A 15,562-nucleotide genomic window follows, 5' to 3' on the forward strand; every position below is an offset into this window, starting at 1 on the left:
CGCACGCCGCCCGGCTTCTCATTCGGCCCGTCCCCCCGGTACTGCGCAGACGCACGCCGCCCAGGCCCCACCTCCTCCTGCACCGCACTGCACAGACTGGTGCCGCTCGCTCGCTTACGTCACATCCGGCTGAACCCACCTAGGACAGCCGCGGGGGACGGCCGGCCTTTCCGAGTCCTCACTGTGAGTCCGGGGATGTTTCCATTTGGAACACCCAGCACCACGAGAATCCCGCTGGCTCACGCATCCTCACGAAATCTCCCCCGCCCCGAATGGCGCGGTCCGGCCCGCTGCCGGCGCCCGCTGGAGTTAACCCGCTTGTCGCCGCAGCCTGGAGGCGCGCAGTGCCCTCGGGAGCTGTGGCGGGTTGCTGTGAAGGGGCGTTTTCATGGAGTGGAGTTGTGCCTTCACGCTTCTTCCGCGCACTCGGTTCCCCTTTCCTGGAGCACTTTCCCGTGTCCCCTCCGACCTATTATGACTTAAAGGTGTTCCCGATCTTGTGTCCCCCCACGGTGGGTCACCGGTCCCCCGAGCCTGTGCGACTCTTAGCATTTGTGTGCGTGCGTTAATTTCACGTGTGTTAGTTTCTCAAGGGTGTTTTATCCCAAAGATCCCAATGCTGCTTCTGCACCCACAGGATTAGAGCACTGCTGAGCACATGGACCTGATAGTTACATTGAACAGGCCCCTTGTCCCCATCCAGTTCCATCCCTGCCCCCAGGCTCCTTGCGGGTAACGTTATATTAGTTTCCTGAGCATCTTTCCAGGATTTCCTTATGCAAGCACAAGAAAATACATTGTTTTACTTATTTCTCATAGAAATGTAGCAGACTATATGCATTGTACTGTCCTTCTCTTCTCTCCCTGCCACCACCTTATTAAGTGAATATGTTGGAGATCTTTCCTTATCAAAAGGAACTTCCTTTTTTTCAGATAGTATGCCATTGTGACATGTCTCATAGTTTATTTATCGGTGCCCTACTGATAACACTTAGTTATTTCCAGCTGTTTTTTTTTTTTTTTTTAAGTAGGTTGTCCGCCCAGCATGGAGCCCAACCTACAGCTTGAACTCTCAACCCTGAGATGAGGAAGACCTGAGCTGAGATCAACAGTCAGATGCTTAACCAACTCAGCCACCCAGGCACCCCTGCAGTCATTTTATTGTACAGACAGCATTGCATTGAATCACCTTATTCATATGTCCTGCTTGTGTAGGTAAAACTGGAGGGTAAATTCCCAGAAGTGGTAAATACATTGGAGCAACTCCATACAAGTTGAGTCACTTACCACTCTTGCCAGTAATGTGAGGTCAAACAGTATTTTAAATATGTCGGTGTTTTTGAAATTTCAGTTTAGCTATTAAAAACATTTATTTTCAAGAAATAACTTACATTCCTTTGTTAGTTTACAGAGCGCTTTAATATATTTCATGAGATCCTTACAATGATGGTTAGAGTGGTTTTTAATAATTTTAAGAATTGTAAACGTATAAAGTGCAACACTGCATTGTGCAAAATTTTTAAGTGTCTTTAATCATTTGGCATTTTAAGAAAACATTTTGGGAGTTCTGGAATAACTTCATCTTCGGTTATTTGCAAAGGAAGCAGGCAAAAGCCACCCCCTTTCAGTTTTGAAGTATGGTGGGAAGTAGGCAAGTGGTCAGATGTGTGTTTCAAAAACCAAGGAGGGATTTAGGTAGATGAAGGAAAACCAAGCGAAGATGGGCTGTTGTGTTCCAGTGCCCGGAGTAAACTCTTACAAGGAGACAAGCATGCTGGTGGCCTGCTGCAGCATGAGATAGCCAGCACAAAACAAAAATGGCAAGACAGTCTTCGTGGTGAAAGGGAGAGAGAGAATGAACCTGACTTAACACTCCTGAGACATCTGGAACACCATCAAGATCTGAAATGGACCTGGGTCAGCATCGATTTTATCAAAGAATACATTGCATACGGTGTTTACAACTCAAGTATTGCTTGTGGTGGATTATCTTTTAGAAATATTCACCCTTTCCTCTTTCATCTTCTGAGTGGAGGATATTCCCTGCCCCTTGACTTTGGGTTTGGCCTTGTTTTATTTATTTTCTAAGATTTTTACTTTATTTATTTGAGAGAGAGAGAGCAGGGGGAGGGGGCAGAGGGAGAAGCAGACACCCTGCCAAGCAGGGAGCCTGATGTGGGGCTCGATCCCAGGACTCCAGGATCATGATCTCTGCTGAAGGCAGACGCTTAACCAACTGAACCACCCAGGCATCCTAGATTTGGCCTTGTTTTAGCTAATAGAATGTTAACAGATGAGGCCTGAGCAAAGCCTTGAAAGCATTGACCTGGTGACCAGGCTTGCTCTCTTGTACTTTTGCACTGTTATATGAAGAGCTTTCCTCCAGGGCTGCTGCTGCTGCCCATTCAGCCTGGGTTTCAGAATGAACACATGTGGAACCTGTACCTGTGCCCGAGGCAGGCACCACAGCCAGATGGCAGACTGTAGTACTCAGGTTTTGTTCTGCCGCGATAGCTCAGTGATAAGGCTTTAAAAGGCTCATAATGAAAAACAGCAGTCTTGGGGCGCCTGGGTGGCTCAGTTGGTTAAGCGACTGCCTTCGGCTCAGGTCATGATCCTGGAGTCCCAGGATCGAGTCCCACATCGGGCTCCCTGCTCGGCGGGGAGTCTGCTTCTCCCTCTAACCCTACCCCCTCTTGCGCTCTCTCTCTCACTCTCTCTCTCTCTCTCAAATAAATAAATAAATAAAAATCTTTAAAAAAAAATAAAAGGCTCATAATGAAAAACAGTCTTCTGACTCAGTCCTTTCTACCCCTCAACCCTGCTTTCCAGAGGCAAATATTTTCAACTCTTTAAATTATTTCTTGTAATTGTCTCAATACAGTTGACCCTTGAACAGCATAGGCTTGAACTACATGGGTCTGCACAGATATTTTTCGATGAACAGAGTTCAGTACTCTAAATGTATTTCCTGTTATGATTTTTCTTTTATTTGAGAGAAAGAACGAGCACAAGTAGGCGGAGGGGCAGAGGGAGAAGCAGACTCCACGCTGAGCAGGGAGTCCGACAAGGGGCTCAATCCTGGGACTCCGGGATCATGACCTAAGCCAAAGGCAGATGCCCAACCAACTGAGCCACCCAGGTGTCCCTCTTATGATTTTCTTAACATTTTCTATTTTCTGGCTTACTTTATTATAATAATACAGTATATATAAAATATAATGAACAAAATATGTGTTAATTGACTGTTTATGTTATTGGTATGGTGTCTAGTCAGCAGTGGACTATTAATAGTTAAGTTTTGGGGGAGTCAAAAGTTATATGCAAATTTCTGGCTGCACAGGCTTGGGGGATAGGGGGTGTTTGGTAGCCCTAACCCTTACATTGTTCAAGAGTCAACTGTATTTTTAAACAATATACTGTTATTTTTCCTTATTGCTTTAGACATTATATATTAACTTCCTGGAAAACATACTTTTCATCTCACAGCTGCAGAGGTTGGAGTCTGGAGGGGTGAAATGACTATAAAAGGTCCTGCAGAGTCTTGGTCAAATTCAGATATTCTGATACCAAAGTTCACACTCTACCCACCATAAACTCTATCAGTATTACTTAATAAGTCCACAACACCCATGACACTTTCTTAACTTTCTAGTTCATACCTATTTCTCATCACACATTTGCAGAATAAAACAAAACATTAAACCATCCACCAAAAAAATGTTGCTCTATTACTGGCAGTGAAGACACCTCTAATTCAGTCCCTGATTTCCAGGCAGAAAAACCTCATCCTATTCACTATTTTTTTTATTCAACATTTGACAAGTCTTTATGCATTGTAAGAAGTGCAAACTAAAAGTCTCTGGCTGTTTTCAGGGAGCCTAAAATCTCCTTTTTCTTGCAGCACTTGCAACATTTAATTAAAAGATACTGTTCTGCCTTGGTGAGCTCCTAATGCAGCAATGGAGAAATGATATTGATAATGTGAGTGAAGGAGTTTGGGACATGCTACCTCCAAATATGTCACCTTGGCATATTGATTATTTTGAGCTAAAGGCATTTTTTTAAACAACAGGTGCAAGAAAGGCACTCAGATTCCCATTTTTTCATCCTGAAAGCAGAAGATGAAACTCTCAGGTGAGAACTGCGCTTCCAGTGCCGAGAGGAAAGAAACAGCACCAGAGAAGCACTTGAGTCTGGAAGAATTTGCACATGGAGACCTTGTTAAAGTAACTCATATTCCTTTAGTCTCCCTGTTTTACTTTACTTTTCCACAGTTGCCACTCTTTGTTCAACCCAGTATGTAAACATTAGCTTTGCCACCTCTTTGGGTCTTCATCTTCTTACGAAGGCTCCTGGGTCTCGTAAAATTTGCATTAAATACATTTGTATGCTTTTGTTCTGTTAACCTTTTATGTCCATTTAATTCTCAGGCCCTGCCCACCAGAGACCCTAAGGAGGTAGAGGTGAAATTTTTGCCTGCCCTACGTTAACAACAGCCACCAGTGGCCATTCTGATCCTGGTTCCAAAAAACAACCCTCCGCCAAAGTAGACTGGTCACAATAAATATTAAAGAAACTGCTGCTGGGTTACTTATCTTTCCACGCATCCCTTACATTTCGCATCTCATCTCACTAAATACTCATTTTCTATGAATGCGGATGTGTCTTTTATCTCATTGATAAGTACTTAGCATCTTGTCTTTTGTTTACTCATCTGTTTCCCTCTAATCCTGTGAACTCAGTAGGACCTTCCTGTCTTCGTCACTACTGAATCCCTACCATCTACTAGTCCCTGGCACATAGCGGGTCCTCAATAAATACTTGCTAAGCATTATCTTAGTTTCACCCTAAAGATGTTCCCTCCTTTGACTATCGCTATAGAGTAATAGTTTATATTTGTAGAACACTAGAGTTTACAATGGGGCTCCAACCAATTTCTTATTCCTATTTTAATCTTTTCCACAACAAATTCATTTCGCCAGACAGCGAGTGGGAAATTTTATGTGCAGCGGATAGGGTCACTTTATTTTCACCCTTTCCTAGGTTCACCAACAAGGGCGAGGGGCTAAATTGCAGTCACTGGGTATAAGGAAGGCATTTGCGGCATTGAGTAAAAGTATTTTTCAACATCCCCTGAAGGCTGGTTCGGGGCGAGCTCCCGAGAGGTCCGGCAGAAACGGCGAATTTCCCCTCCGAGCCCCCGAAAGGTTAGGTCGGCGAGTCAGAAGAGTGGGCGAGCCCTGACATTTGAGGCAGCGCTGGCGCAAGGGGGAAATTCTGACACCGCGTCTGTGAGGGGCCCTGGGGGGCGGCTTCGCCTCTGCTCCCAGCGGTGTGAAAGCCCCCCGAGCGTGGGCCACCCGGCACCACTCCCACCGCCGGACGGGCCGCCAGAGGCCCGCTGCCCACCCGCGGTGACGTCAGGCCCGAGCCGCGCCGCAAGGGGCGGGGCGGCGCGCGTTCCCAGCCGCCCGTGCGGCGCGCTCGAGCCCGCGGCAGCCGGCGTCCGTCCGCGCTGCCGGCCGGAAGTAGCCAAACGACCTCCGGGCCGCGGTGGGGTCGCCGTCACACCTCAGCGACCCCGCGAACTTCCGGGGGAGGTTGCGGCCAGCGTAGGCGAGGCAGGAAGTCGGCCCTTCCCACCTCCGCGTCCCAGATTGGTTCCGGTGGCGGACGCCTAAGGGCGCGCAGGCTCTCGCGCTCGGGAGCGCCGCTCCGTGCAGGCTGCTGGTCGCCCAGCCGTGGCTTTCTGGAGAAGCTGCGGAGCCCTGCGTCGGAACAGGCCCCTGCCGTGGGCCCCGTCCGTTCCCATTTCTCCCTGGCCCTTTGTGGGCGACACCGTCCTGCTCTGCTCTTACTGCGATCTTCTCGGATCAGGATCTGGTTAGGGTTTCCATGTAGGAGTATCAAAAGCGTTAAAAACACCTTTCATTTGTGAAATGGGAATAGTAATGCCTGCCCATAGTTTGGTGAGGACCTAGTGAGAGCCTACGTAAAACAAGAGCTCAGAGGAACTGAAATGTGGGGTCCCACCTGGCTCTGTCCTGTGGTGGTCCTTTATTCTAAATCTGCTGCAATGTTTCCAGATTCCAGGGATCTTGGGAACACGGTGATCCACGAGCCACAGCGACATTTCTCTCAGTGGTCGAAGCGATCAGTATTCCACCCAGCAGCACACGTTGGAATCTAGCAGAACTTTGAGTCCTTGCTTCTGCCCCTTGATTGTATCCTGTGTCCCTTTTTTTCTCAAGCCCACTTACTGCACGTGGTGTTAAGCTGGGGCTGCACGCACGGTGAAAACAGAGCATTCTGGCAACCTTTGGCATGCCTGCATAGTGCTGTGGATCTGCGGGCTGGGCGGTGCACACCTACGCAGGGGGTTACAATCAAAAGAAGGTATGCGACGGTGTTCCAATCCCTCCATACTGTGGTTCCTTATCTTCCACATTCTTAACCTCTTACTCTCCCTCACTCATTTTTTCTGTTCCTTGAACATACCCTGTACTTTGCCTCCTCCATACTTTGGCACAAAGCGGTTCCCTCCAACTAGAATGCCATCTGCTTCCCTACCAGTCTTTCAAGGTATTTTCCATTTTGCAAAACCCAGTTGCAGTGCAAAGACCATATATTCCCATAGCACTTTGTTCTCCTATTACAGAATCTGTAAGGCTGGGTGGCCTTATCATAGTTATTTGGGTAAACTTCTTCCCTCCTCTCTAGGGTGTGAAGGCTGTTGGCATGGTGTCTTATCTAGATATGCCTCACAAGACAGCAAAACTCATTCAAGAAGCTTTGCGTGCCTGTCATGTGCCCAGCGCTGCTCTGGGTGCTGGGGATCCAGCAGTGAAAAAAACGCTCCCCTCCGATGGCGCTCACGTCCGTGGGAGTGGGAGAAGACAAACAGTAAACAAATGCACGAAAAGCACTATGTGCCAGGTGGTAATATGTACAATCGAGGGAAGTAGAGGGGGGAAAGGAGATGGAAAACAACAGGGAGAGGAGGAAACCTTGGTGAGACGAGGGGACAAGTCATCCAGAAAGTGAGAGGACGAGATTTTAGATGAGAGAGCAGCAAAGAAGGGCCCTGAAGCGTATGTGTGTTCCCTCCGCCCAAGAACAGCAGGGCAGGCTGGCTTGAGGGGCGTGGAAGGACTTAAAGTGGGTGAAGTGGCGGGTCAGATCATGTGCACACTTGCATCAGACATTCAGTAAATGCTCGTGAATCAAACTTATTGAATTGATAAGGGATTAGAGAATAATGACAGTCACAATGAAACTTAGAAATTGTTAGAGTGGGATAGACCTCGTGGGCATATATTAGGTGTTCGCAACTTACATGTGTGTCCATTGGAACTCTTTATTTAGTGCGGCAGCATTTAACTGAAAAAAATCTCAATGAATACCGATGGTTTATGCAGTGGTCTTCCATTCAAATGGAAATGTGGAAGAAAAGGACACAGATTCTGTAGAGGACGAAATGGACTGACATGTGACTGGAGTTATTTGGTAGATAATACAGATCACCATTAAAAAGTTCAGAAGGAGGGGACGCCAGTAGGTTGAGTGTCTGCCTTTGGCTCAGGTCATGATCCCAGGGTCCTGGAGTCTGGATCCCTGCTCTGCAGGGAGCCTGCCTCTCCTTCTCCCTCTCCCTCTGCCTGCTGCTCCCCCTTTGTGCTCTCTTTCTGTCAAATAAATAAAATCTTTTAAAAAAGGGTTCAGAAGGAAACAAAATCTATCTTCTGATGTTGTCTTGCTTTTGATTTGGAGGAAAAAAAAAACCTTGTATGTTAGTTGACAAAAGTTGAGTTTGTGAAATAATTGGATATATTTGTGTATTTGTTCATTATAAAAGCACTTTCCTTCCCCAGGGCTAAGGTGAATGCTGGGGAGAGGGGCCACAGGCAGAAGGTGGCTTTCAGCAGAAAGTCATAAGCTTCAGGACAACTTTGCTTGTTGGGGTGATCTTTCTTTGATCACAGTTGTCACTTGCAGCCCAAAGAACATTTCCCCTTAAGTGACCTGTGGCAATTATCTTCAGTGGAATTTTAAAAGATAGAACACGTGTTTACTTAATAATTTTTGGTTACGTGCTCTTAAATTCTTAAAAGTCAATCTGGCTTCCTTCAAAAAGTGGCTACTGTTGATTGCACTCTTCATCACATTTCTCAAAGTTGAAATCGGCTGTCAGTTTATTGGTAATCATTCACATAGATGAGCTCAAATGTGGTTTCCGATTCAGCTCTCAAACCACTGCATCGGCAGTCTCAGGCTCCGCTGCTGAGTCAACAGATCTTTTTATTCATTCACAGGAATGAGTAGCTCCTGAGTTAGTCATAACTAATGTTAAGGTAGCCTTGGAGTGAGAACAGCAGGGCTCCGGCCCTGGCTTCTTTCCCTAACTGCGGCTGTCCGGTGTGCCGAGAAAATACGCGTCCTGGTTCCAGCCTGTCAGTGTTTAAGCCCACCTCTGCCCCATGATAGCTGGATGATCCTGAGCAAATTAGCTGACCCTCATGCCTTGGCCCCCGTCTATACAACAGGGATAACTTCGCAGGGTTATTCTGAGGATTAAAGGAGTTAACAGAGATGAAGCTAGAACAGTGGCCTGTAGTAGACACTCTAATACTGTCATTAACACTTGGCTTGGTCACTTGAATTCTTTCAGCTTCTGTTTCTTAAACACTAGAAGAGTAACAATAGTTCTTGCCTCGTAGAATTGCTAAGAGGCTAAATAGTACGCTGAGTACAACATCTGCAATGCAGGAAGCAACCAGTAAGTGTTAGCTATTATTAAGTATTAGGAAACGTTCATCAATAGTTGCAATCTGTTTAAATTCATTAGTGAAGGGCCCATAGGAGAGGAACACAGAAAGTGATAGACCATCTTGATGGGGATGGGGAGGGATACAAATTACGCAGACAGAGCTTTTGCCTAAAGGTGCAGTGACAGGATCCACATAAAGATTCAAAAGAAGAACGAATCAAAGACTAAGCAAGTTCCCGGAGCTAAAACTAAGTATTGAGTATATCTGTCTCAACACAAGACCTGAAAGGTAGCAAGGAGGCTAGGTGCAGGGCTTGTGATCCTGGGGTCGGCAGAAGACCAAGGGGCACGGATAAAATTCAGGAGTCTGTGAATTTGGATGGGGAAGATTACATCTTTTATTTTCACTAACCTCTGGCAGAAATCTAGTATTTCCTTCGATCTTGAATTTAAAAATCGACAGAGCATAGCCAGAAGCACAGTACCTATGATATCACACCAGTGGAAATCAGTTATTTTCTTTTTTTTTTTTTAAAGATTTATTTATTTATTTGTCAGAGACAGAGTGAGAGAGCACAAGCAGGGGGAGCGGCAGGCAGAGAGAGAAGCAGTTTCCCCACTGAGCAAGGAGCCCGACTAGGGACTCGATCCCAGGACTCTGGGATCACAACTCGAGCTGAAGGCAGACGCTTAACTCACTGAGCCACGCAGGTGTCCCGGAAATCAGTTATTTTCATATCATGTTACAGTTATTGCAGATATCCCAAAATACCATTTACACTCATGATTAATTTGAAATTATGACTCATGGTTAATTTGAAATTATGACAGGTATGTGTTCATGACGAAGTCCATATAGTACCACATTGCAAGTTGGCCTTTTAAATATTTGGTGAGTATATTTCAAAACAATTAGTTTCCTCTGTAATCCTTTGTATTTTATTTTACAAATTTAAGAATATTATTCCGTGAGGGGTAAGCATAGAGATCACAGGATGAAAGGGCCCTGTGCACAGAAAGGCTAGGAGTCCTTGTCAAGGGCATAGGCTCCAGAGCCAGCCAGCCAGGCGAACCCTTTGCTCCTTACCTTGACACTGGACAGGCTACCCAGGTTCTCTGCGCCCCAGTTTTCTCATCTGTAAAGTAAGGACAAAGGCTGTTGGAAGGTATACTTGGGGAAACTATGTAAACACGTAGAACAGTGCCTTGCAGGGAGTAAGCCCTCAGTAAATGTTAGCCATCAGCAGGAAAGCATCTGACGTGAGACCCAAGGAAGGGGAGGGTAAACCGTAGGCGGGGATACACACACCAGAATGATTTCCCAAGGGAGAGCGAGAAAGCAAAGGTTAGGGCATGAGGAGGTAGGCAGGCTATGAGACTGGAGTTAGCAAACTCATCCATTCATTTACTCATTCGTTCATTCAATAAAGGTTTCTTGAATGCCTGCTACGTGCGTCTCAACACTTTCACTAACACTTGTGGGGTCTGGAGCAGGTGTAGAAATGGAACTCACATACCATATGTCTGAATATTTAAAAGTGGCAAATCAAGCTAACGATGTGTTAAATGTGTTCTGTTTTTCTACTCCAACAGAGATGTCTTCAAAATAACACTAGTAATTGTTTTTATGCCACAAAGTTGGGAAAATATCAACGGTAACCAAATTTAATTATTGCAGGTATCTGAATGTACTTGGATGGTCTGGGAATGTTTAAATGGGTGGTAAAGACACACAATCCATAAATTATTATGTATTTGCTCCATAAAATTTCTTTTTCCCTGCCTTTATTTCATTTGTCATAACTGAGAACTTCACATAAATTGTGTTTTGTTGACAGTGCTGACAAAGGAGTAAAAAAACATATATAATTGTACTCAAAGCATACAGAATTTATATGCATGTAATGTAAAATGTAAATGTAAATAGAATTTTTTTCAATTAAAATTATTTTTCGTGTTTGTTTTTAAAAAGTTACTCTACCAAAAGCTTTAAAACTATCTATTAAAATAAAAAATGATAATTGATAAATATCAAATATCTAAAATTATTTCAATATATCTGAGACTTTTTATTTTTGAAATGTAATTAAATTTCATTAATTTTTTTTTTGAGAGAAAACGTGCGAGTGGGGTGGGGGTGGGTAGGAGCAGAGGGAGAGGGAGAGAGAATCTCAAGCAGGCTCCCCACTCAGCGTGGATCCCAATGCGGGGCTCATTCTCACGACCCTGGGATCATGACCTGAGCCAAAATCAAGAGTCAGACGCTCAACCGACTGAGCAACCTAGGCGCCCCTGTTTGTTTATTTATTTAAGTCATCTCTACACCCAACGTGGGGCTTGAACTCACGACCGCAAGATCAAGAGTCACATGCTCTACTGACCGAGCCAGCCAGGTGCCCCCAACCTTGCAGTTTTCATGTTATTTACTATACATATGCATATTTAAAAGTAATATAAATTAATATTGCAAAGAGTTCCTCAGACTTCATTTGCAACTGTTATGAATTCCATGCTAATTCACAAGGACTCCCAGAACCACAAACAGGAACATTAATAGGATCAAGAAGATGGACATTTGGGACTTTTGGAAACTATACTTGCCATAATATTCTTGCAAAATAATAGATTATATGAGAATCTGTTACATCTCAGGTATTGCGAAATAATAGACTATACAAGAATCTATTACATTCCAAGGATTTGGCTAATTCATTTGCCTTTCCCAGCTGCAGTACTCTGGGGCTCACACTGTGCCTGCCACTCTGAGGCTGTAGCTCAGTACAGAGAGGCTGTCACCATGTATTCCCAGGTCATAGACCAAGAGCTGTGGGGAAGTGTTTTCCTTTGGTTAGCCTGGATGGTACGTGCATCGGGTTAACTACAGAATTTGCCTTAGCTTCCTGTGATGGTTTTATCAAACAAGAATGTGTTAAATGAACAGTATACAACTCCTTAAACACTCGAATCGAGCTGTGCTTAGCCTTCAGTAGACTAATTGTGAAGTGGTTGATTTTGGGTAACACAGGCTGGTGAAGCTAATCTTGAGAATCTTTCCTCTCAGTAGAGACTTCTATGTCACTAGCCCAGCCTGAAAAAGTGAGCTAATTATTGTGCTGGGAAATGACAGACATCACTTTCAGAGGAGGTAATATCTCTGCCCACAGACTATCCAAAACGTAGATTAGTAAGTAACATTTAGTTAAATGAAAATAGAGTCCAGTTAAATGTCATGCAGCAATGTTAAACAGAGGACCATATGTAAATGAGGAGGCAACTTGGTTAGATCGTGACTTTGAAAGTGTTAGGTGATCAGCAACGTCATTTTTATATGGTATGAAACTCCTACATGGGGCCAACTCTGCTGAAGCCCGTGGAGGGAATCCCATAATCATCACAGGTAAAGTGACTCTCAGAGGACACTCAGAATTTGGGAATAAGTTCTATGGACAACCCATGCATTTTCCTTCTCTTTTGCTACTCGCCCTCGTTACTTTACTGATGACCAGCATGGGAAGCTAGGGAAGGCAAATTTTAAAGCAGTAAGTCTTGTAATAACAGTTACTGTTTTCTTGAGACCTATGTGCCAGGCATGGAGCTAAGTAGTTCATATTCATTGTTTCATTTAGTCCTCACTAAATGAGGATGAAGCACAGTGTTACTGTTTCTGTAAGACATGGTTGGAAAAATTGACTCAGGGAGGTTAAGAAGTTTGTCCAAGGTCATATAGCAGAGCCTGGATTCAATCCAAGTCAGTCTGACAGCAAAGCTTGGGCTCTTGCTCATGTGCTATACTCTACTGCTCCCATTATGTGTGTGTGTGGTGGGGGGGGCATAATAAAATTGGGCTAAGGTAGCAAATGAAAACCAGAATGAAGTACCACCTACCAGGATGACTATAGTAAAAAAAAATTAATTAAAAACAAAATGGAAATATAACCCATCCCAGCAAGGATGTGGAGACATTGGAATCCTTATCCATTCCTGGTGGGGATGTACAATGGTGCAGCTGCCGTGGAAAACAGTCTAGCAATTCCTCAAAAAGTGAAACAGAATTACCATACAATGCAGCAATTCTACTTCTAGGTATACACCCAAGAGAACTGAAAAAAATGTCCATTCAAAAGCGTACACACACATATTCAGAGCAGCATTATTCATAGTAATCAGGAAGGGGAATAATTCCAATGTCCATCACCTGATGAATGGAGAGACAACATGTGGACATCCATCCAGTGGAATATTATTCTGCTAAGTGAAAGAAGCCAAGTCGCTGTATCAGTCTATGGAAATGGAATGTCCAGAACAGGCAAATTCATAGAGACAGAAAGCAGACCAGTGGTTACCAGGGTCAAGGTCGGGCTGCCCTGGGGAGTGACTGCTCATAGGGATATTTTGGGAGTGACGAAAATGTTCTGGAATGATACACAGATGATAGTTGCACAACATAGGGAATATCAGTGAATTCCGTGAAATAAAAACTTTAAAATAGTGACATTTATGTTATATGAGGTATATCTTAATTTTTTTAAAGACATCTTCAGGTCAGGTCCCAGAAGTCCTTGAATAGTGGGCTATAGGATCCAGGTTTCCTTTGGTGGGCAACAGGGAGCCACAGAAACTTTCTAATGAGGATGGTGGTATGATAGGAGTCATGGAAACATGTAAACTGCATAGCACATAGCAAGTGTTTAATAAACATTAGCTCCCTTCTCTCTTCCTCCCTCAATTCGACACTAAGCCCCCATGACTCCTGGGGGAAAATAGTTCTTTTCTGTTTGGATCCTAAGAGAAAGCCATCTGTTTTAGTTGAAACCACTCTTGCTATAGTTCCCCTGGTCACCTTCCTGAGGGTCCCTAGCCTCTCAATGCTGGGCAGGTTCATTTTCGTGTCCCTAGAACATCTTCCTCCTCTTCCTCACCACCCCTTCCTCATCTCTTTCTCCTGTACTCCTCTTCCTCTTCTTCTTTTTCAATTTTTTAAGTTTTTATTTATTTATTTAAGTAATTTCTACACCCAAAATGGGGCTTGAACTCAGGACCCCGAGATCAAGAGTTGCATGCTCTTCTGACTGAGCCAGCCAGGAGCCCCCTTCTTCTTCCTTTTTTTTTTTTTTTTAATTAAAATAATGGTTTTCTAAAAAACCCTCATAGATCTCAACTTTACCTAAAGTTATCCACCATATAAGTTCTATGCCTTCCTTGTCTCCACTTCATTTCTCCCTCCTTCTTCCCCCATCTCACCCACATAGCAAGGAGCTCAGTAGAAAGGAATCAGGTTGCCCTGGGTTCCAATCCTGGCTCACCATCCTGCTGATTATCTGGCTAGGCTCATAGGCTCAATGTTCTCATTTGCATAATGCCACTCTAATAATAATGATAATGTCAACTCCTGGGGTTCTTTTGAGGATAGTATTCATTAAAGCGCTTATTAGAGTGATGCCTGGTACATCAGCGCCCTCAGTGAATTATGGCTAGAGCATCACTATTATTATACCAGTAGGGGGTAGGGTATGGCAAAAGTGCTGATATTTCTTTAGAAGTGGATTTCATCCCTCAAATCTCATATATGTGTAGGACGCATTAAAGGTTTTGACAAGGAGGGCTACTTTAAGTGACAACACCCTTTCCCAAAGTCATCTGAGAGATGTCCTAACAGTACATAGCTGCTTCCAAGAAATGATTTGAAGTGCCATTATCAAGGGAGGACGGGGGCTCTAGGGGATTTTGGGGTCAACAAACATCAAATGGGCGACCTCACAGAGTCGTGGCGGGAATTTCCCATGAGGCCCCGCCCCCGGCTGAGTCACCAAGCCCCTGTGTTTGACTTGCAGCGAGGGAGAGGCAGAACCTCACTGCTCTGAAGATCAAGGAGTGGAAAGTTCTTCACCAGCCCTGAGAATCTCAAGGTTTGTCTGTCTGGAACAGTCGGGGCAACAGAGTTGGGGTAAGGTTAGAAGCTTTATTCCTTTCCTCCATGTCTAGGCTTTTTGCCCTTCTAATTTCTAGTAACTTTTATTTATTTTTTTATTTTATTTATTTATTTATTTTTTACAGTGTAGCTTTTTAAAAAATTTTTTTTATTGTTATGTTAATCCCCATACATTACATCATTAGCTTTAGATATAGTGGTCCATGATTCATTGTTTGTCTAATAACTTTTATTCCATAGCCTATTAAATAAAGATCAAGCACCTGACCCTAAAGAGATTTCTTACTTCTTAGTTTTGTTACTATAGGAGCTTCAAACCTCAAAATGGGCAAATATATATCTATTAAGAAAATGTGATCATGAGTTGAGCAGAGCAGTGCTTCAACATTTTAGCAATTAGGTGTTGAACTGTTCACATATTGTTCTGACAAAGGGGAAAGAGTAATGAGATATCTCCCCACTGAGCTGAGCTGTTAGGTAAGACTGACAAGATTGTCATTTTAAGAACTCTATCTCAGAGCCAGCAAAGAGCTGGCATTGTTGAAATCTGGATGCTAATGCTAAGTGTCTATGAAAGTCCCCAAAAATTCTTGTTATTGTTATTTCTGCATTTTGGCAGAACATGTTGAAGAGTGCACGGTTAGACTTTGGCAAACCTGCACAAAGCTATGTGTGTATTCATGTTCGTCTTATCATAGAAGTGTCTATGCATTTGCACCTTTTCCATAATATTCCATCATTAATTGTTTCTGAGAAGCCCCGAGTTATGGTCTTGTGGATTGCATAGGTAATGGTTGAAATGTAGATAATCCTAAAAGGAGAAACCACCTCATTCTTGGAAATTTTTACCTTTTGCAGAGTGG

At 44.0% G+C, this 15,562-nt stretch overlaps 1 long non-coding RNA gene across 3 annotated transcripts; it reads left to right on the forward strand.

Moving 5' to 3' along the window:
• Nucleotides 1-68: 68 nt before the first annotated feature.
• Nucleotides 69-4,582, forward strand: LOC144381994 (uncharacterized). Of its 3 annotated transcripts, none has more exons than XR_013448400.1 (5): nt 69-512; nt 1,032-1,917; nt 3,905-3,984; nt 4,076-4,229; nt 4,434-4,582. It is a non-coding gene; the product is annotated as an uncharacterized LOC144381994 (long non-coding RNA). The 3 variants fall into 3 exon arrangements; XR_013448401.1 differs by having other exon boundaries at nt 69-183; nt 1,029-1,917; XR_013448399.1 differs by having other exon boundaries at nt 69-183.
• Nucleotides 4,583-15,562: the final 10,980 nt, after the last annotated feature.

The sequence above is a fragment of the Halichoerus grypus genome, chromosome 5 (assembly GCF_964656455.1).
Source record: "Halichoerus grypus chromosome 5, mHalGry1.hap1.1, whole genome shotgun sequence".
NCBI classification, from domain to species: Eukaryota; Metazoa; Chordata; class Mammalia; order Carnivora; family Phocidae; genus Halichoerus; species Halichoerus grypus.